The sequence below is a fragment of the Phasianus colchicus genome, chromosome 2, assembly GCF_987193195.1.
Source record: "Phasianus colchicus chromosome 2, bPhaCol1.hap1.1, whole genome shotgun sequence".
Lineage (NCBI taxonomy): Eukaryota > Metazoa > Chordata > Aves > Galliformes > Phasianidae > Phasianus > Phasianus colchicus.
Genome location: NC_143437.1, coordinates 38,881,376 through 38,907,177, shown reverse-complemented (window position 1 = coordinate 38,907,177; position 25,802 = coordinate 38,881,376). Strand labels below are relative to the sequence as shown.

The following is a 25,802-nucleotide window of genomic DNA, read 5'->3' as shown; positions in this document are numbered from 1 at the left end:
CCCACTTGTATATGCATCTAACTTCCCTGCATATTCAGATTAAACTCCAGGCATAGCAACTATTTCTGCAGTGTTTGTTTCCTAAGGTCATTCTTTAAAAGCCGTCTTTCTTTTCCTCCCCATTTATCATGGTTTGCCTGCAGGGAATCTGAGAGCAAGGCACGGACATCTGTACATACTGTAAGTGTGGCGAGAGCTTCTGCTGCAGAAGTAAGCAATGAGAAAATAAATAAATAAAGCCAACTGAGAAAACATCCAACTTACCGAGCCAGCAAGAACTTTCAGTGAGAGACAGACACATTTCTCTTTGTTTGCACAAATCTGTACCCCGACTACAGTGCTGTCAGGGTAGGATGGCTTTTTCCAGCCTTGTATCACCATAAAACAAGAGTGAAATCTGGAGTCCAAAAGAAGTCTAAAAGTGAAGCAAGCCTGAGGCTTATGCAATCTACTGAATTAATAGAATACTGCACTTTGGAGGCATTGTACCAAAGCGTACCAATAATAATCAGTCATCAATGGGGAACAGTCATCAATTTAAAGCTTTTAAGGCCTCAAACTGGATGGCTTACTGGTGTAAATTACCACAGCTCCTTTCAGTTCAGTGAAATTACACTTGCTTTCGCCACCTTGCAGGTCTAGCCTCTTCTTTTTTCCAGTATTACTGATTCTTAGATAAAAGTAGATAAATCAGGCAAATTACTGAGAGTAAGTGAGCTCCATAATGCTCACAGGTCCCTACGTTCAGTTCTCAGTGGCTCTTTCAAACTTCCTTGCAGTTTGGCTGGCAAGAATCAGCACGCAAGCCTCCTCAGAACAAGCTTGCTCTAGACATTGCAGTAATTTCCATTGTGTATTAGTGCGAAGCTCTGGATGCAGAGACACAGCCTTTTATTATACCCCAAAGGAGGCAAACATGCACAGGCACCAGCACTCAGCCTCCAAGCCTCTGTATGCTGAGTAATTTGGACACAGATCACTTACTGTCACCCACAGCTCCAGCACCATAGGATATCAAACTACCCTGAATCCTGCTGTTACAGGATGAAATGCACCCTCCCATGTCCTGCTGTGAGTAACTAATAAAATGAGAAAGGAAGGAGCCCCTCAGACAGGCATCTTTACTCTCTCAGCTTAGCTCAACCCACAGCCTTCCCAACTACAAAAAGTACCTGGAAATTTAAAGCAGCCAAAGCCCTACTCATTTTAAGTGAGGAGGAAATAAAGATCTACAGATAATCCTCAGTATACACTCAGGCAGACATGGGGGATTAGTTCGGAAACAAGTCCTGCCCATCCAAATTACTTCCAAATAGCAACTTGCAAGCTACTTGAAGCCAATGGAGCTTATAATGAGGTCAAGAAATATATTTTAGAGTCATGACCATCCTTGAGAGAATCAAGTGACAGACTGTTGTCAGCAAATAATTCCCTCAGGGTTGTATCAGGATACAGTAGAGGCCCCAGGGGGCTTGTAAGAGATAGCTGGGGGTCAGACAACTGACTGCTACCATGGATATGGTTCAGCATAAGCACTACTTCAGAAAACTTGCCCTGGAATTATTTCCAAGAGGACAATATGTGAGGGTAGCTACTCAGTATCGGCTGGAGCCATGTAGATTCTGTTTAGATCATCATCAGCCCTGTATTTTCATCATGTGTGAAAATATCGGGCCAGCTAAGACAGCCTAGTGACAGTCATAGCAATGCTGACTCAAGACCAATCTTGGTATTCCAGTTTCTGAGTCAGTGGTGACAGGACACATGGCACAAGTAATGGGCTTCTTATCTGAGGATGAGCTGCCGTGCTATTGCAGCAGCCCGGTGACTCATCCAGGGAGTATCTGCACTACTATTTGTCTAGCAGGGAATGCTGATATTTAGTTAGGGGGAAATGGCCCTGTTCCAAAGGAGTGAAGTAATGGTATGAAAGTAGTAATAATTTACTTCTGCAAAGTGCCTCTTATTGTGAAGAATCACTCACCAGATTATACATGTGTACATGTAGGATCAATCAGTCCCCTCTGCAGGGGACTTGCCAACCATTCTGCGTCAAGAATGCTGCACAAAAGCATTTTAGAGAAGAAAAGAACAGTTTCTCCAAATGAGTACACAGAAAGAGGATGTTGTGCAAGGAAAAACACCCAAGACATGTTTACAAGTATTTGTCTGTTCAAACAGGAGGCTCTCTTGTCTTCTACTTTACCAGTGCCAGGGCAATGCCAGAGCAAGGTTTTGTATGAGCTTTGAAAAATGAATATCTAGGATGAGAGAAAAACCCAAAGCATGAAGGAAATCAACAAAGATGCACATATTAGAGAGATGGAAGCCCAGCAACCTACCTGCACTGTTGCATTCAGACAGATCCACACAGATCCTCTAGTCTCTGCACACACAGAATGCACCACAAAGCCCTGTCAAGACCCCAGAGCACAATGGTATTGTAGCTTCCCCTGAGAGGACCCATCTAGACAGGGTCAAACTAACATGGGTGAACCCAACAGGGGAAAAGAACTAATATTCTCTTGTGTAAGAGGAGTCACCACCCCTGCTTTGCATGCTTACCCCTGCTGCTCAGCCCTGTTGAGTTTTTATACAAGCACAAAAAGGCCCATCTTCAGCTCATGGAGGTGGAAAAGCTTCTCTGAACTCCACAATTTCATCCCAAATTAGGCTAGCTGTGGGTGTCATCTGTCAGCTCCCACCTACTGTCTGCAGGGAGGAGCCTGAGAGGACAGGAGCGTTCTCACTCAGAGCAGCCTCTGCTCTGCCCAGAGCAGCAAGCAGCACTCATGCTCTGCTCCACGGGGATCAGGATCTTTCTTGGCCCTCCCACATGGCATCTTATGCCCTCACTGGCCCCCCAGTACTTCTACACTTCTGTTGAACTGCACTTTTGCCTCCAGCACCACTATAAAAAAGGGTGATCCCATCTTCTTTCCCATCTTACCACATTGCCTCACTGTCTCCTTTCTGCTGCTATCAGCAATCATCTGGATGAAAATAAAATAAATCAAAATATTTTCAACTCTTTCAGCTCCCTGATCCAGCTTAGAGCAGCAAGAGTACTCATGCTGATGCAGTGCAACTTTTGGTACCTGCCTTTGTTCCTGCTCTCCACACACAAGTGGATCCATAAGCACTGGCCTAAACCTTACCCACACCAGAGACATCTGTGAGGATATAGCAAGTGGGCACAAGTGGCCACTTGGCAGAGTGATGGAATGCCTCAAAGGACGGTTATTTCATATCTTCATGGCAAAGCGTTATTATCTTGCTCTTTTCACAATACTCTTGCAGGTAAGAACAGGAAGGTCCAAATAACTGTGGTTATTAACTCTGCATGAGGTGCTACATGAACACTTTGCAGTGCTAGCAGTCTTTGGAAGTACAATAGGGCCGTGAAACAAGTCACATACAATGAGGAGAAAAAAAGTTGTCCATTACATGTAGGTTTCAGTATAAGAATGACTGCAGTTAATATATGTAAGCAAATCAGAACAAAGGGAAAAAAGCCAGCAGGTTTTTCAAGACAATGCAAGTCAAGCAAACAGTAGTATACTTGGTGTGGGATTTCAAAGACAACCAACAGTGACTTAATTGTTCCCCCATCAAAGTCTGTGGAGGTTTTGGGATTGATTTCCAATGTAACTACCCCTAGTATAGGCTAGAACTTAACAGGACTGAAAAGACCTCTTTTCCACCTTCAGTTTTACAAACTATCTCTTCCTGTTTATAACTGCAGAGTTCTTCTTTTCACTTTTTATATAGAAAAATCATAAATATTCAACCCTATTGATTTTTTTTCATAGTGTAGTTTGGAAGTAGGAAGTGAGGCAGGAAAAGCAACATCACAGAAGCAGAAAAAAAAACTGCAAACATTGTGGAGTCCCTCTGCAGCAAACCACAGCTACTGTCTGGTGTGTGGGTTTTTTTGGAGTGTTGCAAGAAATTTTAATCTGGGAAGATATGAGGTAGATTCCATGAGCGCCCTGACTCACTGCACAGAAAGAGTAGGTAAGAGCCAGACTGTGATGCTCTTGCAGTCCAGGAATCACTGAGATCAAAATCCTATCAGATTGCTGGTATAATTTAATTAAAATTATACACATACACACTTGCATTTATGTATATGGAGCATCCCAAACCTCCTCTGAAAGCAAATTACATATTCGTATTGCAGTAATAACTAAATACCATTGGCAGAGATGTTTTTAATTTGTTCCCGGCCATTAAGAGCCTTGTGCTAGATGGCACACAAAGCTCTCCCCTCATTACAACTTCATGCAGGGAAAAGGTACCTGAGAAGGGTGAGCAAATTAACTACACATTGGTCTGGTGCTCTGCCACCCCTCTGTTTGCATGGTACAACTCACCACCTATTTTTCATATGTTAGTTATTTGGAATGTCAACAAATACATGTTTATGTTTAAATGCCGATTATGCCAATGTAAAGGAAACCAAGATTATATTAATGATCCTCCCTGCACTCTACTTTGATTTTGTTTTCATTTGATTCATGGAGCTGGCTTCACTCTGTGTTGTGGGGTGGCTGAGGTTTAAAAGCATACATGATGGATCTCTCCTGCCGAACTACCCAGCAGCCTTCAGAGCCAAGGTCACATCTTAAACCATTCCCTTGCTCGTAATCATGTCAGAGTCAATAAACATTTATATCTGAATACCAAATGTAGCAGTGCTGGTGGTTTAGATTAAGGAGGAAGGAACACAAGTCAGGAAAAGAGACTACTCTATTGGTTTTCTCCGTCAAAACATCTTTGATCAATACCACTAGTATCTCTCACCACCTGTCCCGTCTCTTGAGGACATCCTACCTGCAGGCTCTGATAAGAAACACGATTACTCCTTCAGTGTTTTTACAGAAGCTTTAAATTTGATCAGTTCTGGTCTTCCTTCAAGGCGAGACCCGATCTTCTCTGCCATGAATCTGCAAAGCTAACAAAACAATTCAGACACGTTCACAAGGGTGTTTCCAATGTCATCAGGACAGATCATAAATTTCACCTCTTCTGCCAAAAATGGGAGATAAGCTCTAGGCTAAATTGCAAACTCAGCTCAGTCAGCTCAAGGCTGAGCCCAAATGCTTCTGACACCCCCGCACATATGTTGAAGTATTTGCAGTTAGCCTCTGGCTTTCAAAATTGGCATTTAAGTAGACAGAGTTTGTGCTCCTCTGGGTCTAAAATAAATTCTACTGAGTGGAAAATAAAGTATGTTAATTATTAGTCTCAAGATTGGGGTAATTAGAGGGTTAGTCGATTTGTATCGGCAATTGCAACAACAAACAGAATGCTGCAGCCTGTTTACTGCATCCCACCGGACCGATCAGCACTTAATGACAGGGAAATTCAAAGCACGCTGACGAAAAGCCAGCCCTCCAAATGGCAGCTGGGCTTAGGAACTGCCTTCTATTATTTTTCTGCCAATGCCGTGTGCAGGTTGCTTGAAATCTCACCTTTGTGGGAAATTGGGGAAAATGAGGGACTCATAATTGACCAAAAATTCACTGACAAAATTTCATGTGGAACAATGCTTGTTTGTAAGTGGCTTCAAATGATCTGTTCAGAGCAATCACCAGAGGAATGGGTTCATGGTGGCAAAACAATAACAGTTTAGGAAATGTTTTCAGTACACTTCAGTAAATTCAGAATACCCTCCTGTGCACCTTTCCTTTTTGAGCAACTTTTATGATTTAGACTGTCTAAGAAGAGAGAAGTAGAGAAAAAGGAACAAGCAGAGTTCAAATCCCCAGCCAGCCAAAAGCAGAGCCTAATGTAACAGGTCAGCTACAACAGGCCTAAAGCAAATGCTACAGACAAATTCCTCATTGTCACACATCTTATCCAGAAATTCATACCAAGAAAACCATGTAAAAACTCTTCTCTTGCTTTGTAATGTCATACAGCGTCTTTTCTTGCACTCATAAGAAACACCTACAAAAAACACAGAGCTGCAGTGATCCAGGCTAGTCAGAGTAATAGTTACCCACCTGAACCCTGAGCATGGCTCACCATGGTCACACAGCTTTTAATTGCTGTTTACACATGAGAACCCACTCACCTTAAAGGCTGGGAGCCACTGGGAGCACAGATCAGGGCTCACTCTCTCACTGTGGCACAGGTACCCATAAGGCTGAAGGCTGGTCTTCCACAGCCTTGAAAATGCTCCTGAAGAACCCATTCCCTCCCATTTCTGATTGGTATAACTCACTATGCTCTGCAGAAAGTTTTGCCCATCATCATGCAATACCATGCAGTTGAGTTAAGCAGTTCTACATGGCGAGTAGCAAATTTTGATGCTATAGAAGTTTGACATGTTCTGACATGTTAATCAGTAAACAGTTGTTCTTAGGGGAAAAAATTGAGAAAGAGAGAAATTAGAACTCCCTAATTGGTTCAGAAACAGAAAGGATCAAGAACATTTTGGATTATTTATTCATGGTTAACAATTTATCCAGCCCTAATTATAGCTGCTAGAACATTTTCTTAGTTGCAATAATATCAGTACTTATTTCATGGCTGCTATGTAAATGAACAGAAGATGAAATATGCAATTAGATGATCGGATGCCTCAAAAGTATCACTGATAATTTTTTTCACAGTAGGTATTATCCTTTCAAAACAATGCTAAAGACTGTGTGTAATTACTGCCGGTCATTTAAGTTGGAGTTACGGAGACTCTCACAAGAACCCTTATGGAGCCAGAGAGTGGATCCAAGGCATTTTCTGCCCAAAAAACACCCTTACACTGCCTAAAAGCTACCCAAAACAAAGGCACAAGCAAGCAAAAAATATTTTCCTGTTTGTGAAGGCTTGAGCGTCAATTACAAACAGAAAAAGAAACAGAGGAGCCCAGAGCTGCCAAGAAACACCAGAGCCAAGCCAGGACAACGCAAGGCATGAAGTCCTCAGAAGAGTTAAGCAGAGATTTCTGCTCCAGCATGCTGAGCTCAGTGAGGTCTCAACACCATAGGCAAGGACACCAACCAAGGACACCGACCAGCTGCAGTCCCCGGACTGGCAGAAAAGCAAGACTGGCTTTGTAACGAAGAAGAAATGCAAAGCAACCCTAGATTCCATCACCATTTTCTCCAGCTATGGAAACAATCTATCATGACACTTTATATTTAGCTGAATGTTTGCGTCAAGAAAGATAAAAACAGGAAGAGCACTGATGTTCTTTTTTTTTTTTTTAATGCTGTTCCTTGTATACTGCTCTTCAAAGGGGGTAACATTTTATTTCTGTTCTGCAGGTAGTAAAGCTGAAGCGCAGCTTTACTGAGAGACAAAAAATACGGAAAAAAAAAAAAAAAAGGGCAGACACAGCATATTGCATTTCACAGAACCAGAGAGTATATTATTAATAGGAAAAGATCCATATTCAAATTTGACAAAGTACACACTGGTGTTATCTTTGCTAATGTGACACCTCAGATGCTTTGTCCCCATTAAGGTCTTCTTCCATGGAAAAGACTAGAGGAGAGCTACCTCGGGGCTTTGATTTTCTCACTCACAAGTCAGAGAAGAAGAGTTTTGCAAACTGTCTCTTCTCATTCTCTCAGCATGAGTCTATTTTGGTCAGTGCTGTGAGCTCCATTTGTAAGGTTAGCTACCTCAGATTCAAGGATTTCCTTTTAGAAAGAGAAGTATAAATATAGGAGGATTAGCACGCAGAATATTTAAATCACAGCAACCTGCATGATTTATTTTTGTCAGTCCTGCTACGTGCCATAGCCATAGGAAATAGTAAACTTCAACTAATAGGAAGCTCTTCTGCTTCTGTTTTGTTAGAACACAGAACAAAGCCAAGCAGTCTTGTAATGACTATAATTTATAGAATTTTGAGGGGTTTAAAAGTGATGTATGTGTGCAGAAAGTGGAACACGTTGGGTTGTGATTTGCTGTGGGCGGTGCAGCCGTGCGGCTGAACCTCAGAGCGGTGAGATGTCGCCTATCACACAGCCAGCAGCGAGAAATGCCGCTTCACACAGAACTGGTGAGGAGATGAGTGCTGCTCGGAGCCTGCCACACTCTGGCAGGATGCAACTGTCACCCAGGATGGGCTAAAGACTATGTGGTGGGTGGGAAAAGGTTTCTTGAAAGCTATGGCAGAAAGCAAACTTTTAAAGGGACTGCACTGCTCTGGGCCAAATTATGAATAGGTGAAAGCTTAAATGATTTCCATTGCTTTTTGTTCACATCAGCTGTTCCCCTCTCTTCATGCCAAGCTGGTTTTGGCAGGCAAACCTGTTCCAATCAACCCACTTAGTTCGACTTTTAATTTTAAGTACTAAGATATCATGTTTAATAATTGATATTAAGGTGACCAGAGAGAAATGATTAAATATTCTGAAATGAATTTTATGGAGGAATTTACTTTTCAATATTTCTTTTTTAACTTACTCCTATTCAGAACAGACTATCAATTCTAAAATGCTTCAGTCTTCATTTTCTAACCAGCTTTTGCTGGTCAACGTGCCTTATGGTTTTGCAGTTTGACCTGTTTTTTTGTCCATTTTATAAGTAATATCTCTTCCTACAGCTCACTTGGAGTTCGTCGCTGGAAGTATATTTCTGTAGGGAGTTCTTTTTTTACAGCCATGACACATTTCCTTCCAAATTTTTACTTATTGAACTCTTTTGATTTCCTTAGCTGACCTGGGCTCGCCAGGGAGAAATATGTAGCGTAATCTATTGGAGGCAATAACAGCCCTCCTATAGTTGATGAAGCAGCACTGGCTCAGGTTAACCTGGAGAAACGCTGCCTTTAGAAGATGCTCGGTGTGCTGCCTTACAAATCAGAACTAGCTGGTTGTGTAAATAAGGCATTTTTCTTTGAACGCAGACCTTCAAAGCAAACTGAACCCCAGTCCTGTTCCTCAGAACCATGCAGCTCTCTTGAGGCCTGAGACGTATGATGGATGGCCCATATTGTCTGAAGACAAAGCTGTTTATAAATATCCCAGCCTACAACAAAAGGTCTGATCTCACTTATACCAACTTCAGCCCAGTTTTACATTAGCATATGTGGAAGAAGATCCATAACATATAAACTCTGGAGGGTGAAATTTCCTCCAGGAAAGTGTTCTGCTTCCTGTATTTAAAAGACATTTATGCTCCCTCCGTAGCACACTGAAAACTGCAGGGATATTCTTCTGAGGAAAGGTTGCTTTATGATGCTCTGCTCATGTTTGTATGTAGTCAGCTGCCTCTATATTTAGAAACTAGTTTGGGGTGGGTTTTTTTTGGCTTTTTACCTTTTTACCTTCACCATCAGAACTTAGCAGCAAATGCACAGAGAACAAAGGGATAACCAGTAGAAGATGGTCACCTGACAGTATAAAGGCAGACATAATGTCACGTAGATTTCTGCATCTGATAACAAAAACCATGAAGACAGTTGCTTAAAAGATTAGCTATGTAGATAAACTATGTCCTCCCCCCATTTTGACAAACATGAGTAATTACACTATCTAACCCAGCTCCTCCTACTATAGCCTTGCAGCACACTGCCTGTTTGCCTTCCCCTTCCAGGCTGGGTGAGAAACATGCAGAATGTCTCAAACACATACCACTCAAGCTGATGGACTCACATGTCTGAAAAGCAGTGATGAAGGCGAGCCAGAAGATTAGAGGAATGCCGCAGCAGGTCATCCAGAAGAAACAGCTCTGGAGGGGAAAGTAGAGTGAGAGCAGGCACAGTCCATTAATAACAGACGTGCTTCTTTCCACTTCAGAGCTCTCGAGGTGCAAAGCTTCAGATGTGCAAGAACTGACAGGCCTGCAGCACTTATAATTAGGGTGTGCAGACAGAGGCATTTGGCACCAATGAGATGGTTTGTGGAGAAAACATACCATTTTGGTCCAGTGAAAATATTTAGACACATGTCAAAGGCAGAAACGGGAGGGAGACGGCAGAAAAATGAATGTCAGGACACTGTGGCCAGGACACTGAGATGCCCGGAGGTGAGGCAGCGGTGTATCTCAGTCACCAAATACCCAAAGAAATGTAGGTGTGGTAAACAGCAAGGGGGAGCGGCAGTGCAGATGGAGGGGTTCAGCAGTGCTGAGCTGAAAGACAAGGCTCCCCAGCACCCAGAGAAAAGAGTCAGTGAAGCCAAAGCTGAAAAACAGCAAGCTCCACTGTTGGGAAGTTCCCAAAGGTAAGGAAATCTGGTGAGTCTGATGCTGAAGCAAGGGCTCAGCTCATCCATGGGTGAGTCTGAGTGTATGTTCCAGGAGGTGAAGGGCTCGCATCTCAGGTACAAGCAACAAAACATAATCAGACTCCAATCTGAACTACACTGCAGCATTCATGATGCTTAGGAAAAATTCACCAATATAATCTCCATAACAAAAAAGAAATGAGAGCACTCATTCAAAATCAACAAACAGTTTGAAAGTGAAATTGCTTTTCTTATTGTAAATTATTTTCCCCTTAAGTTCATGTTCTCTTAGATTTGTTGTAGTTTTCTTTTTTCTTCTCTCTTCAGAGCTAGATTTTGATATCACCCTCTGCAGAAGCAAAGTTTATTTTACAAGGGCAATCTAGTTTGATCATGATACTTCTTTCATTAACATTAAAAAAAAAAAAAAGATGGCTTCACTCAAATTAGCCATCTGAAACTAGTGAAATAGACTGGAAAAATAAAACCTGTGTTTCCTCCATTGTACACTCTACAACCTCTACGGAGGTCAGCTTTCTTCTTCATCATTTCTATTTCGCACAAAAAAAATCCTAGCCACACTCCTAAAGCTTAGCATTATGTCCATTTTTTATAAACTACCTCACCTCCGTAATCAGCTTGGAGCATAGTCTTGCACAGCTCCCCAAGAATGCTTACTTTAACATACCTTGGATATGAAGTTCGAAAAACAACCTGTGTCAGGGAAAGCAAACTGCAAACACGAGCTGGTGATTTCACCCATGCTATGAGTAAAGATAACCCACATGGTAACTGTGTATACAAAAGCACTTCAGACAGAAAAGTGGATTTATTCTACTTTCTAAAGGAGTATAGTAGAATGCTCAGTGTGAGGAACATACATAGATCAACAGTGTGCTTGGCACTCCTGTCATTGTGGTGTAGTGCAGATTTACTTCTGGTTTACATCAGTTTAAACTTACATTGGCTGTGACTCTTTGGTTAATGTAGCTGCAAAGCTCACCAGTCACTGATCTGAAATGCTTCCCTGGGGCAACTGTGGAAGGGTGATGACTTCAAGAAGGCTGTCATCATTATAGTCATGTCACTTAATTGCCCATGGAACTAAATGAGCTTTAGAAACCTAAACTGAAGCATTTGTTAAATCAGCTCAGTTCAGCATGGAACAGGAAGAAAAAAACATGAAGAAAATAACACAGGATAAAAGGCCTTGCATCTTCATACAAATCCTATTTCTGCAAATAATGCAGGTGTATGACAGTATAAAACCATACCTCTCCATCAGTCTAGGAAAATGACAGCTTTCTAAATTGTCTTTACATTCATTTTTCACTGGTGAATCACTTCCTGTGGCTGTTCTCAACACTTATTCTTCAATAATGATGACGTAAACTACTGCTGTAAATGATAAAAGAAAAAAATATTTCCTTTCTTTAGACAGGAAAGTTGAAGTTCCCATGGAAAAGGAAAAGCTCTGACTAGTTGGCACCTGCAGCTATGGCAACCGGCCAGCACAATCATCTAATAAAGTTTGGAGCAGCAGCAAACTTCTATTATAGCCTTCCCAAATCAAATAGATTTCTGGCATAGAACAACATGTACCTAAAACTCCACAAAGTGATGTGGGATTGCAGTGACAAGCAAAATCAGTGCAACGTGTCACCAGCAATCACACATCCTGTCCAATCCTCTAGAAGACAAGAAGACATTTTACCTCTCAGAGAGTAGAAGTAATGAAAAAATTTCATTCCTTTGTTCATTTCTCAAAAGCAGGGCCCAAGCCTAGCGCAATCTCATGAGCAGCATCTGTTTCACGTTCGCAATTGGACATTTGCCAGCATTTAGGCCATCATAAATTCATCAGCCTAAGGGAAATCCTAGCGATGGAGGAGCAAGAATGCTGCCGGTCCAGATGAAGACACTGACAGCTCGAGGCTGGGAAACCCCCGAGCCCCACTGCGCTGCCTGCTCCTGTGCATTTCAGGTGTAGCATGATGCTGAATGGCGAGTCCCTCTGGGAGATTACTGCAGCAGTGAGTGCTTCTGGAAACACCCTAAAAATCTCCAATCCTCACAGTTAATTTTTATATTAAATCAAATACAAGATGCTAGAGAAGTCTTGGAAGGTTTTGTCTTATTTCAAGGCTTGTCTGCATTCTTTTCTGCGCCAAAAAATCCACAATTTTCCCATATATTTGTGACACTCAATGAAGACACATTTGGTGCATACAGAATACTTGATTTAGAATTTCTATTTGCAAAGATTGACCAAAGTCACACTCGCATATTCTCTTTTTAACACAAGAAAATAATTATGACCATTATGCAAGATAGCAAACACGTGAAAAGCATCTAATGGGTGCTATATTACTGTTTCTTTGACTCAAGAAGGGAACTTCAGATTTTTTTTCTGTTTGGGGACACAGAAAGTATGCTGGACATATCCAGCACCATTTGAGACATCCTAGGATGTCCAACCCATCTCTGTCAGTGGAGTTCTGGGATAATGCTGCCCACTACAGGAATAGGAGCTAAGCAGATAAGCAGAGTTCTCTCAGAGCATCTCAAATGATGCTAGAGGTTTGCAATTTGCTGAATTCTTTCCTAAATTTTGGGGCTTTTTTTTTTTTTTTTTTTTTGCTGTTTTGTTTTGTTTTTCCCAGTAAAGAAGAACAGGCAATATCCTACCTTAAAAATTCTCTGCTTACAATCCCAGCAGACTCCTCACCCAGCCCCTCTCTCCCTCTGCTTCATTTTAAACTCAATTTTCTGCTAGGGACAGAAGAACATTTCCATAGCTGCTAAGTTCTTTTGTCCATTCAAAAACATGGAAATCCCTCAGTCCTTATCATTCAGCTCTGGCCTGGCACTGAGGGCTTCACCTTCAGAAACAAATGAAAACTCATAACAACCTCAGACAGATAGGTCATCAGGATTGTACCTTCTCACATTTATGGGTACACACAAAAGAGCTCCAATGGGTCTTGCATACCCCAATGCAAAACAGGCCAAGTCATTCAGAAACCACGCTCTTGCCAAAACTGCTGATGGGTGCCCCCGTGTATTGAGTGGTAAGCCTCACAGACCTAGCTAATTTTACTAAAAAAGCAAAACTGTGCTGAAGCTGGAGGCAAGTATTTGACTTGCATAAGGTGACAGTTTCTGGATCTGAGATTCTCATATTCACAGTGATTAACATTTTTTCAGGCTATGAGTGTGTCATTATCAGTCTAACAATGTCAATGTATCAATGTATAACAAGTAACAAACCAATTTCAACCAAGCATTAACAATGATGGATTGTTACCAGTTTTTAAATAGTTGTCATACTTCTTTATGTCTGGAGTTGGGTGATCTCTTCACAGGCTCCCTGACTGATGTAACAAAACACAGACCTTTCCCCCTGAGATAGCTGCCTTCAATCTCCTCACAGGCAAGGGGCAGAGCAGACACTTGCAGGCATGATGCATATATCTCTATGTGGGAAAGGGCAAATGCATCGCACAGTATAAGGGCCTACTTCTTCCTTCAGTGACAAAGGGCATGAAGGGTGACCAGCTGAGTTTATGGAAACCAGAGACTTTCACATTCAGCAGGACAGGTCCCACCCAGAGCACCTGCCTCCTTCCTTCTGACAATGGCCCCAGGTCCTGCAGCAGATAGAAGGGGAAGATAGGGAAACAGGAGGCCAAGGGCTTGACCTAGATTATCTGAGAGGTTGAAAAAGAACATGCTGCTCTTTTGACATGTTTTCTCATTTTGGAAAAGCAAAAAGCAGGTACTATTATTTTCTAATATGGGCCATTTCCTATTGCCTTCAACAGCACTGAGGATAGCTCTTGGTGAGCAGCTACACTCAAATGCAGGCGGATGTGCCATGCTTTGTCTATTCAGTAGACAGGGCAGGGATGTTTGTAAACAGGAAAACAGTCATGACTTATGCTGGTCAGGAAAAATATCTTTGCCTTAATAACTGGAAATGCAGCTCTTCCTAGTCAGAATTTCTGTGGGTAAAAGTAATTTTTCACTTTTTCATTAGAGCAGAGAAATGAAATGCTTCTGAATCACATCAGCCTAAATGGAAATGTGTCAGATGAGTTCATGGTGTCAGTTTAGTGCTAAGCTTGCATTGCCACTCACTAGAAAGACCATAACAACATAAGCCTTCTCAAGAGAACAACTGTTCAGATGGCTCAACCGCTGAATCACTGCACCTAGAGGAGAAGTGTATGACTGTGGTGTGGCCAAAAAACTTCGGTCTTACTGAGGCACTCAAGCTGGAGAGGTGATGGAAGTGGAGACATCAAAATTTAAGGAAAAAAAAAGAGAGAGACAGAGGGAGAGTGTGAAGAAAAGAGAGAAGGGAAGGAAAGAGAAGGGGAGGAGAGGGAAGGGGAAAAAAAAAAAAAAGAAACCTTTAATTTCAGTTTAACAAGCACTATGAGTAAGTGTGTGACTGGAAAGGCTGTAGGATGTACAATTTTTTTCTAGAAAGAAAAAAAAGTCTTTCACAAGATTTAAAGTTTTTATTTCCAAGTCATAAGGAATTAAAATTAAGAGTCTCAGAGTTTTCCATAGGATGGGAATCCTAGGCTTATTTCCTACCTACCAGAATGCTCCCAGGTATTTAAGAAGGTTGTAGATAGGAAGTTAATAAAAAAAGTGGGTGGAGGGTCTACTGGGATACATTCAGAGGCAGCCTTTTCAAAATAAAAATAAGCAGGTTTTTTTTAGATGAAAAATTATATTTCTCAGAAAATAAAACATAGAAATCTTACACTACATATTTCTAGGAGCTATAATTATAGTTCACTCTTTTCAAGGCAAATTAAATTCATGATTAACAATGCTTTTGCACAGAACCAAAATGATTATTAGGCAATTCTATGCCTCAAACTTCTTTCTTATCTTGTTATATTTCCAAGGACAAGAAATTGCCACAAGTGAAAAGTTCCCTGAAGGACAGATGTTTATAATGGATATAATATTGAGAAGTCGATCATTTCATTCTAATTTAACAAATAATGTGAAATCATTTAGCAGTAACTCTTCTTAATTATAAAAAGAGAACACATTTTTTCTGACTTTCAAACAGCACAGGTAGAGCTGTTGCTTTAAACTGATGATTCAGGCCACTGCACACATTCCCTGATCACCTTATCATTTTATATACAGTAGTATATAAAAGTAGTGCACATCTACTTGCTCTGTATGCCCAAGGGTCAAAGGGTGTAGGCTGCACAATTAGAGCTATAAAATATTCATGCAGATGTATAACTGCTGGATATGCGTTAAGTGCTCCAATGCAAGTAACAAAATACAGGTGTAGAGGAAAACAATCGGTGCAATCAAAGGCTATCCACTTGCAATAGTTGCTGGGAACTTTGTTCAAGTAATATTGCCCACCTTCTGCATTTTAATGCCATGGCATTACCAAAATAAAATAACTAACACTTCTACTTTTAGTAGAACTGCTTCACCTAATTATCTCCTTTCTAAATATCTATATACTTCAGTGTTACAGCAACCCTTCTCTACTTCCTCCTGATGTAACTTCATACAGCAATTACATATATAAAGTATTTAAGAATGTACTGCCTTGATCAAAGGTAACTTCATACATCTTGCTAAAAGGTAATAAGTTTCCCCTTCTGGGATGCAGACTCAGCCATAACTGTTTCCAGATAATTCATGAAAAAATTTTATACTCTCAGGATTCCAAATTAAGGTGTAATGAGGTGGAGATCTATGGGCTATCACATCTCATGATAAGTAACCTTCAAAGGAGTGTTACATGAAATGGGCGGATTCATACACATAAGTGTATTGTTTCTGGGACATAACTCCAACCCTGCTTATCTAGAAAAAAACAGTTTGCAAGTTACTTGTAAAAATAAGAAAGTTTCACAGTAAGTGACTCCAGCAGTCCTGGGAACATGGAGCTGCTTATTTGAGGGCAGGACTTCATGCATGGCTAAAGGACTTCAAAGTAGTACCTCATCCTGCAGGAGTGTTCAAGCTGGCATCTGCAGTTCTTGGGCATGCCAGGAGTCTTCCCAAGGTGTCCACAAGAAAAGATTGAGGAAAGCACTACTACTGTATGAGGCTTACACACTTCAGTACCTTTACTGGTACTGGCCCATCAAAGAAAAATCAAAAATCCACAGCCTGTTCCAAGTCAGTGTGCAGCACAGCTCAATCTTACGTGCACAGACACACAAAAGCCAAACAGCTAGAAGGATTGCCTCCCACAGTTGGAAAAAACTGACATTTAATGACAGATGCTTCTAACATGTTCTCAGAAATAACATAGATCTCATCTTTTAGATTGCATACCATTTGTTGTCCTGTCATCTTGTTGCTGTTTTCCTTTCAGAATTAACTGTGTAAATTAATTCTTCGTTTCAAGAAGCAATGGACACTTCATTCCGGTGTCTTGCTGTGAATGTCAGCTTTTTTGCCTAAGCAAGTGTCACAGATCAGTCTGACTGCATGGCTCAATTTGCAAGCAGTAGGCAGACTTTTCTGTGGCTACAAAGTATGCCATCATCCTTGGGTATTATCCACACCGACTCTGTTTTCTAAAATGCTTAGTGACTAAACACTGGACTACCTCTGAAAAACCCCTGAACATTCAACAACTGGACTCTTCCTCTGGTCTTACATACAGAATGGAGTACACGCCTAGGCCCCTTGAGTTTGCACTGGCTTGCTTAAGAGTCAATAGCCACTTTGCTGTCTGCAAGGAAAATGGATGTGTCAGGAAGCCCAGACAATAGTCTGAGGATACAATAGCTCTGTTAATTACTACTAACCAGGAGCTGTTCTGGAGGAGCCCTTCTGTATCCCCAGGGGAAAGGGACTGGTGTGACCATGCCAGAGGAACAAAGCTTCATACGGGACTTCTCACAGCCACAGCCAGACAGCACGGGACTGGTGAGGGACAGGAACCTTCTTCAGCATCACACCCATTTCCCCTCTTCCTCATAGAGTACAGAAAGAGATAACTGTTACTTCTGATAATTAACTAACCCAAGGCACCACTGCAGAACAAACACCACAACCAGCTCTGGCATAACCTCCCTCTAATTGCTTTCGCTTGGGTTTGCACTGGAATTGGCTCTCCCCTATCTCTATGGGACCGGTGCCTGAGAGGCAGGACTTAAAATGCTGCACATATCTTTTGGAAGAATCAACACTTGACAAAGTATCCTGAAATGGGTTTCGCTGCCAGAAGTTATACAGAACCAGGTTGAACTGAAAATTCCTTGTTGCTATGGTTGCCGCTTGCTCTAAATCTCTTTACTACTCCTTGATGAACAGCAGCAGAGGAGAAAAAAACATATGCAACACTTGTAATTGCTTAGTGCATATTTTAACATTTCTCTTTGGTGACTGCTTTAAATTATGCAGTAATATTGCTGGCATGTTTCTTCAGTCCCCTTTCCTTAAGAGAATACATTTTACAGTGCTGAAATTGGACACCGGGTGTGAGAATCACACATAGGAATATTTTTTTTTCAGTAGCAAATGCGTCACATGCAATGTATTACAACTCAAGCTGTAAAAATTAAGTGGCATTTGCATTCATTAAGCATACATGAAATCTAATTCCATTAGGTCCAGCAGCATTAAGGTCTGTCTGTTTCTAGTGATGTTACAGCTTAAGGACATTACATCTTCTGGCTAGATTCTGCTTCATAACTTAATAAAGATAGAAATTAGATCCTGGCTTGATGCCTTTGCAAATCCAGTTCGATGAACATATAACATGAAAGCTGTAAATGAAAATTATTTATATTCATCATTGTCCAAAATACATAAAGCTGAACTAATTTAAAAGACAACAATACGATTTGCTGAAACCAAACCTCACATATAATCTTCCAGCTCTGTTACAGATATGGTACAGAAGAACTGCTAACATTTCATCAAGGCTATTTAAAGACTGAAAAGCTGCAGTTACATTTCATTCAACTTCCCAGAAACGTTGATCTGCAAAATCCCCCAGGAAATTCTGGAATACTTCAGTTTTTCAATTTGATGTTTTTAGCTGACATAGAAATTAGATAAAAAGAAGAAAAGAAGAAAAAAAAGAAAGGCAAAACATGACACAATTTGATTTGCAGTTTCTGGGAGTTATTCTGCCAAAAGAATAGTTTGGGCGCAGTATTGCAAGTACAGGCTTCAGCTCAACAAATAAGCCAATATGGAAAAATCACTTTGGTCTGCATGTGGTTTCACAGAAGACATCATGACCAACACAGGACTGCCCTTCCTTAATACTGAGAAATCAAATCAATTTTAAAGCACGAAGATAATTTTTCCTGGCACTTGCTATGAGATAAGTCCAAGTGCCAGCAAAGCTTTCAGCCACAGTCCTTAGTTCTAACTACCAAATTAACAAGGGTTCATTTAGTAAGAGTGCTTACCTTCCAAACTCTTTAATTTCTTTTCTAATTCTTAGCATCATGAAGCTAGTGTACTGTTGGAAGTACCAGCAAAATGTTTATTTCTAATGAGCTGAACAACAAATCTATTTCCATGGAGATGTGAGAAACAGAAAGATTTTACTTCATTATATACAAATGATGCCTTATTTTCCTGTAAGTAACTTCCAAGCAGTCTCAGAGGTCATTTTTAAGATAACAAAGTTCATAGCTGTACCTACAACATAATATCAGTGGCATAAGAGTCCACTGCAAAAAAGAAAAGCTGATTTTTGTTATTTCAAGGATGTCTTACAGACAATCTTATCTTTGTTTTACCCTAAACCATGCCAAGTATAAGATTTTTTTTTTAATGTAAAAATATATATAAATAAATGAAATATAAATGAAAATATAAAACTAAACCATTGCTTTAATTTCATTTTCAAACCATTACACCATCTGGTAAGAAAATCCCCAGAACTGCCAACATTGGCCTTGAAGTTTTTCAGAAGGTAGCATTTATTTTGCTATTGATACATGGCATAGAATTCACTGACTGTAACAAAGGCATCTAAAAAGCCACAGTCCATATCTAATGCAAGTCACCGTAGTCAAAGAAGAGAGATATGAAATCTCAGAAAAAATTAACATCACCTTAATGCAAGTGTTCTGGATAAGAGACTTGAGCCATTTTAGAGGTCACCGTTTTGTACTATGAGAGAATACACTGGGCAGCTTAGGTCATTAACTCCTAGAATGTTCAACTTCACCAAGATCCCAATTAGTATCTACTTTAACTTGAATCTACTTGAAGGGCACAGTCTCAGCAGTATGTTTCTTATAAATTTACTGCAAATCTGTGGGAAAAGGCTGTACATCTCTTTATAAGTCAACATAAACCATTTTATAACACAGGGGATGACTTAGCAACAAATGGTCCAGGCTGCCTTGTATCCAACTTAAAGAAAAAGCCATAAAGTAAAGTCCCAGCAATATTTAAAAATGAATTAAGTATTTTGGAATGAAGTTGGGGAAAGAAAAAAGAAAAAAAAAAGCAGTATAGCAGTATTTTGTATTCTGTTTTCTAGTTTGTTTGTTTTCACATTGGTGTCTGTCTGAAACCTAACACAAAAAATGAACTTACTGCTATGACACTTGCAGCTGGAGAAATGCAGAAGGCCTTGATCAGAGTCCTTCTCCCTGTCCACTTTGCACTGCAGCAGCAATAGGGCTCAAGTAGAAAAGGCCCTTTGCAGGAAGATGAGGTCGCTTTCACCCTCAGCTTCTCTGCAGTGCTGATCTGCACCATTGGTCCACGCCTGGCCATTCCACCACCAGGCTCTATGCCAGATCTGTGCAAAAACATTCACCCTCATGTGCTATGGACTCTGAGTCAAGAAATAATTTTGTGGTGGATGAGAGAGATATTTTTCATGGATCTCATGGCCCAAGATACCAAACTGCCCTTCCTTTACTGTGGGCACTCATTCTCCTCCCTCTGTCTCTGGCATAGAGCTCCTGTTGGCAATGCAAGACAAATGTTTTCTGTAAATCTCAATGAAATCTCATTATTAATGCAGACAGCTATAAAGGGAGAAACCTATGGCATTTGGTAGTAAGAACTGTTAATGAAAATGTCATTAGAGAAGTCAGTTTACATGCCAGCAAAAAACTTATCTGAATTTTATATTTTTTTTTCCTGCTTTCTGCAACTCTACACCTTTAAGGACATTTCTCTTACATTAATCTTTCTTGGCACCAAGTCACAGCTATACCTGGCAGACTGATGACATTTGAGAGGAGAGTCTCTCTTCAAATACTATAGAAATGTGACAGAAATCCATGAGGATGCATGGGACTAATTGACAATGCTAAGGAAAGGGAAACTCCAATGACTGGCTGTAGGTTAGGCAGTGTCTAGCAGTAGCGATCTGGAAGTCACAACGTAGTCCCTGCTTTGCTGTGTATTCAGTAGAACTGCTCTCTGCCTTAGATCCTGAAAGTTCTTCATGCTTGTAGCTCCAACTGCCCACCAGAGCATCCTTTTGATCACATCTATGTTGTGGAATTTCACTTAGCTGACTGGGAAAATTGAATAATTTTAATAAAAAATATTTCCTGCTCATTCAAGCTATTGATTCCTTAACATAATGCACTGTATTACCTGGAAGCAACCCTGTGATAAACTGATTCAAACTGACAGTGAACATCAATTTTCTCCCTGTTCCCTGGGGACTTCCCGTTGCCACATCTGACTGCTAAGGGGTTTCATTTGGAATGAGCAACTACCAGGATCAGCGAGAGGTCACTTCTGGTCTGAGTCCGCTTGTGCTCATCACAGCCCAGGTTCATAAGGGAGTGAGGTGCCTTTCTCCTTAATCTTGAGGTCTTTCAGAGTCAGTATTGTATGCATGTGCCAAACCACTTTGTGGAGAACAGTATATTTTATTAAAGTAGCTACAGCATTTAGAAAAATACTCGAGATCTTAGGCACAATATAACATGACAAAAGCATGTGTGCCAACCTGACATTTCTTTTTCCTAGCAGTGTTATTGGTCTATTAAAATATAATACTACCTTACTCACAAACAGATCTTATATATGGCAGCCTAAAGTTCGTCACTTTAGGATCATAGCATGACTGAGGTTAGCAGTGACCACTGGGTCTATCTGTCCTACCCCAGGCTCCAGCAGGGACACTCAGAGCAGGGTGTCCAGGGCCACATCCAAGTGGCTTCTGAAAATCTCCAAAGAGACTCTACAGCCTCTGGGCAGCCTGTGCCAGTGCTCTGTTACCCACACAGTGAAGTGCTTCCTGACATTCAGACAATACCTTCTGTTTAAACATATTGTTTAAACTGCGTTCATTGGCCCTCATTTGTGCTTGGTACACACTGCCTAGTTTTTTTTCAGTACATTCCTTCTCCCGTCAGCTTAGAAACTGGTTCATTATTTTACATTGCAGCATTACAACCCACTGGTGGCAAATAGGAAAATCATGATGAGTCTATTTCTTGTCTGCATAATGTGGCGATGAAAAAAAAAAAAACAAAAAAAAAACCATAATTTCCCCAGTCTGCAAATAAGTCAAGTCACAGAGAAACTTCCACATAAGACTGTTCCTCTTTCTCTGTTACCATACTTGGAAAGAAGAAGGCAAGAATCCTGAAAATGATTACACCAAGCAATAGTAGACAGGCAGTCATGGGCAGGGAAGAGCAAAGCAAAGCTGTTTCTTGCTGAAGTGTTAAAAAATAAATGAAAGTCCAACAGACAGATAAAATGTAACCAGCTCGTTTTGCCTTGGAAACTTGCACCTCAGTTTGGCAGTTGGCACTGAGAGAGGCCACTGGCACATCCTGGCTACTGTGGGATGCCCAGGGACAGCCAGCAATGCTGTGCTGTAGCTCATATTGATTTGCTGCAAATCATCCTGTAGCCAAAATGCTATTTATTGTGCAGGACACATAGAATATGATGCCTCAGTGGATATACTTCACTGTCATGCCTGATCAAAAGCGTTGCCTTGGAGCAATCTTAGCTTGAGAGAACCCCTAGCAGTTTTATAAGCAAGAAGACACCCAAGGTGACACTTCAGAGGAACAACATTAAAGTGTACTTCTCTCTCTTGTGTCTCTGGCTATTTCAGCAGCTGACAAACAAAGCCAAGCTCTGCTAGCTGATACTTGGAGAGCAAAAGGACCCCTATGCCCTTGTTCATGCTTCCTAAGTAGATAACTAAATAAAAATGCTGACTGTACTACAGAACACTGGATTTTTAAGTGAAGATATTTAATGAAAAGATCTCCTTTAAGGATATTTAAGTAAGTAAGGTGACGAGTTCACTCTTTCCCAAATTTAGGTAGAACCCAAAGGCACAGAGACATTTCAGGCACATCTCCTGGATGCAGGGTCAACACCACTTTATCTCTGCACCACATTGCTACTGACCAGCCAAGAGACAGCCTCAGTGTGAGCAGAAGGAACTGCTCTCCTCTGAATGGCAAGAGCAGACACTCCTTTAGAAATACTCTGGCTAGTGCTTACAGAGTTACTGCCAAGATCATGCTTTCTCGCTTCTCAATTCAGCCTGCCTACAAGTCTCTCACTATGCTACCTAAAATGATTTTCTCCTCATTACTACAGTGCATAAAGAAGACAAGCAGATCAAATTCTCTTTCTGCTTTTGTCTTTTTCTGGCCAGTTTCATTCATAAAAGTAAGGGCCATGTGTTGTTTCACAGCCCTATGTCAACTCTGAGCCCAACTCCTGAAAGTAGAAGCACAGATCCCAGATGTGATGCAGCTAGCAGCCAAAAATGGGTTATGTGAATCTCTTGGACAAAATAAAAAATGCTATATCTCTCTTAGTAGCTGAGATAGGAGCTGGAAAAAAAAAGCAGTTGGGATGGGACTGCCAATATGATTTATCTCCTCAGTCTGACAAGCAGTTGGAGGGCAGGATTTGCTCAGAATTTAGCAACCTTTCTCATTTGGTTAAGAGCTGAGAAATCCCACGCAGCAACCTTCCCAGCAGCCCTCCTCTAAAGGCACGGGGGAGTCCTCGGGTGAGAAAACAGAAGAGCAGCCTGCTTAGGAGAGATAAGAGTAACATTCTCACACAGCACCCATCAGAAGAAAGTAAGGCAGGCAGCTTCTCCTTCCCCAGCCAGGTCAGCAGGACAGCCTCAGGTCCATGCCACGCTTGAGGTCACAGCAGACACCGAAATGCTCTCTTGGCTTTCATGGTAGCCACAATTTTAATCTGCCTACATGGATTCCAGTAAAGCTACCAAACGTATCTTTTGTTAGCAGCCAGCCCCAAAGTATACCGTGGCATCAAGGAACACAACAGATTTCTTGTAATTTGCTCTACATTTTTTCATTCGCTTCAAAGTGTAAACTTTTCTCACTCTGGAAATTCTCTTTGTTTTACTATGTAGTGTGCCAGGATCTCATGCTCTGAAGTCCTCTGAAGGGACAAGGTACCAAAGGTACATAATGGACATTACCAAGCCATGTAAAATAACAAAACTACAGAATTGTAGGGGTTGAAAGGGACCTCCAGAGATCATCAAGTCCAAACCCCCTGCCAAAGCAAGCTCCTTAAAGCAGGTTTAAAAAAAAAAAAAAAAAAAAAAAAAAAAAAAAAAAGTCTACCCTTAAAAAAGACCTACATGAGACCTACAAAAAGGTTTTGCAATCCCAGATAAGTAAAATTCACTAATTTGCGGAGCTCACTAAAAGATCCAGTGTAGCTAAACAGCTAGAGACAGTTCACGAAACTCTTCAATAAAATGATTTCTCATCAGAAAGCAGGAAGTAACAGAAACAAACATTTTGCAGGGAAAACACAGAAATATGGTCAGAACTTTTTGTCAGAAAGTATTTCTCATCTCTAAGGTGTGATTTATGACCAAAACTCAAAAGAGGCTTAGATCTGACAACAGCTTTAAGCCCTGGGCTCTCACAGACCTGAACTCAGGACCCTCATGTGCTAGACAGGTGTTATAAATCACCAAAGTATTAACTACCTACCAAAGTCAGCATCTCACTTTCACTTGCTGGCACCGATCCATTCTGCATAAAAAATTAAACGCTGCAAAGGAGATCCCTGATATTTCCGTAGTCAAAGCACTTTTCTGGAGTGTGGGAGGCCAGCAAAGCTGAATCTTTTGCACCTGATGTGAGTTGATTAATGAGCTGTTGGTTATGCTCAGTGAGGATCTTTCCTCTTTTCTGCATTTTTTTTCCTGATAGAAATAAAAGGAACTTGGTTTCAGCCCTATAAGTAACAAAAAGAGTGGTAGCTTTCTTTTCAAACTAAAAAATCATCTCTCACCCAGCTGTTACGGATGACTCAACCTTGGGAGATGGCTGTGGTTTTCTTTTGGGATACTCAGCAGCTGCCAGGTGAGCAGCAGTGCAGCACTTGCCAGGCACATCCTTAATTGTAGAAGCTTCTAAAGCAAGTCTGAGTTAAAAGAGGCTCTTTGGAGTTTGGCAGCAGGAACTCAGTTTTAACACAGAGTTAGATGGAGAGAGCTGTAAGATCTGAGAAGTTGCATGGCTTATACTTTGCTTGTCTCTTTACCAAGTTCTACTGTTTCACGCTCGGAAGTAATAGAATTCAGGAATTATATATACATTTTTTTAAAACAGTCTGCCTGGGAAATTAGCACAGAATTGAAACACTTGTTGCAAAGGGACCACAGACTTTTGCAGTTTGTTTAGTTCTATGCCCCATTTCAGCCATACCTCAACACCAGGATATAATAGTTCATTCTAGTCTAGCGCTCCTGCTTTTACCTTTCCACACGTTAATGGGGATTGTCATGCAACTAGCTATTGTTCCATGTAACCAGCAATAAAACTACCTGTCTGGATCACTGCGCACATATATCAACAGCAGGATGTGATTTAGGAGTCCTTGATCCTGCCATTTTGGATATGAAACAGCAGTGAAGCAGAGCTACCATATCAAAAGCTGATCCTGGGGCCAAGGATTGGGCAAAATGGAGTGTGTCCAGGAGATGGTAGGTTGTGTAGGTTTCACCTGCACAAAATAGGTGTGTCCGAGCTCTGCCATTACAAATACAGTGTGCATACACAAATGCATGCACATTGTAACTGAGGCAGCAGCAACTGCAGGCAGTCTAGAAGTTTTACCTTTGAGTGACCCAGAATGGCTAAAAGGGTGAGCAAGAGAAGGTGGCAACCTGCTTGATAGCAACAAAAGCTGCAGATATTTAGATATTCATACAGTCCAACTATGTTTTCCCACATTAGCAGAGCTGGAGCAGCATGTAGCATTAAACTTCTCACAGCCTTTTTCCAGAGTAGCTGAAATCTCCTCTTTTTCCTCCAACCCAGGAGAACATTACCCCCCAAACTGTGAGCAGGCTGTCTCTTACGTGGTCATTTCTCAGGTCCCACCAGCTACAGGAGGGAAATGCATCTCTTCTCTTGCAGTCACTCAACAGTCATAAAAGCATATCAAGCCTGAGTGTACATTGTCACACTCATCCCTTTACCCTTGCACTCACATTTTCTCAAACAGTCACAGGGAAAAAATAATAATAATAATAATAAAAAGAAAGAGTAACTTCATTAAAACTACATGTTTCACCTGTAGCAAGAGTATATTTTACTGAGAAAGTATCCCCTTTGCAAACTGAAAGTC

The 25,802-nt window shown here is 41.0% G+C and overlaps 1 long non-coding RNA gene across 5 annotated transcripts in view; it reads right to left on the bottom strand.

Moving 5' to 3' along the window:
* Positions 1–25,802, bottom strand: part of LOC149918969 (uncharacterized) — a 105,890-nt gene that overhangs the window by 5,840 nt on the left and 74,248 nt on the right. The window contains exons 1-2 of one of the 5 annotated variants that reach the window (XR_016464218.1): positions 2,566–2,859; positions 2,343–2,414 (exon numbers count right to left, since the gene is read on the bottom strand). The exons of 2 other annotated variants lie outside the window; for them this stretch is intronic. This is a non-coding gene — a long non-coding RNA (uncharacterized LOC149918969). Of the gene's footprint in view, positions 1–2,342; positions 2,415–2,565; positions 2,860–25,802 lie in introns of those variants that run through there. 2 more of the 5 variants (XR_016464215.1, XR_016464219.1) reach the window with 2 other exon arrangements.